The sequence below is a fragment of the Calidris pugnax genome, unplaced genomic scaffold, assembly GCF_001431845.1.
Source record: "Calidris pugnax isolate Ruff unplaced genomic scaffold, ASM143184v1 scaffold39, whole genome shotgun sequence".
NCBI classification, from domain to species: Eukaryota; Metazoa; Chordata; class Aves; order Charadriiformes; family Scolopacidae; genus Calidris; species Calidris pugnax.
Window position 1 is genome coordinate 6,198,220 of NW_015090828.1, and position 1,416 is coordinate 6,199,635.

The window sequence follows — 1,416 nt, forward strand, 5'->3', positions numbered from 1 at the left end:
GAACTGCCAAGTAGCCTTTCTTCTTCACCCTGGATGACCTGTCCCATCGATGCTTGATAGAGGACAGTTTCACCTATCTACTATTCAATCAGTGGGCTCTAGATCAAAACCAATCTGGACTACATAGGATCTGACTTGGTAATGTATAATTAAACCAAGTGATAGATAAATCCGTGCAAATGAAAACAGGAACTATCAAAGTATCTTTTGGAAGCTCCTTGCCTGAAGAGACTATCTTGTCTAACCACATAATGTTGGAAGGAAAACTCCCCCCAGCACTCCTGTGTTGCAAAGCTGGTCCCCATAGCACAGGGATAGCTGAGAGCTATGGCTTATCAGGCCATGTGGTCTCCCTCAGAGACCCACAGACGCCACTCATGTCTGAGGATCACATCTACAAAGGGTACAAATGGAATCCCAGGCTTTCTTTACTTGTTGCTAATTAGTGTTTTTACTTCTTGTTCCTAGGTTTCTCATCTTCCCCCCTACCTTCTATCCTCTTCTGTCTCCCCTTTGTTTCTTGCCCTTGCTCCCCTTTGAGTCTATTACTACCATGCTCCTATGAACTCACGCCATTCTTAGTTCCACCTAGGAAAGTTATATACAACCCCTTTATGGCAGCTTTCTTCTCTGAAGTCTCCATAGGACACAATGTTGTATGGGTAAGGATGATCACGACATCCAGTAGTTAGCTTGTCAGTGTATTTGCTGTTCAGTGCTGTCAGTGTATTTGCTGCTGAGCTGACCTTCCTCAAGGAAGTTTATTTTGAATAATTAATGCTACTACCTCGTTAGCACATACATGGAGATATGGTGATTTTGGTATCATTTTCACCTGTTTTCACATACGGCAAGTCCTGTAACGAAGAGCCACAAAGAGCAACGGGTGTTTCTTCTCACCCTCACGGAGGGCACTGAACTGGCCACCCTCCCAACCAGCTTCATGGCCGGGGCTGAACCCACAGCCCGGACCCCACCACCGGTGGATAATGCACCTCAGGGCAGCACTAATCTCTCCGGGACATTGCACCTCGGCAGTGGAAGGGCCCTTCCCGCCGTCCCTGCTGCCTGTGGCTGACCGGCGCGGTCTTTCTGACACCGCCACCCACGGCTCCATGGCCGTGCCGGAGCGTCCGCACAGGGACACGCAACGCTGAATAATAAATAAAAAAATAATAAATAAAAAAAAACAACAAAAAAAGCCCCACAAGGGGCAGAACCGGCGGCTGCGTGCCCCTTGCCACGGCTCTGCGGCCGTGCCCCGCCTCAGTGGCCGAGCCCCCGGCTCGAGCCCACCTCGCGCCTCCCCTCAGTGGAACGCCCGCGCGCGTTGAAGGGGAGGAGCGGAGGGGAGGGGCCAAGACGCCCCGCGCCCGTTGCCTCAGCGACGCCCCGCCCCCTTCCTCCGCCTCCCCC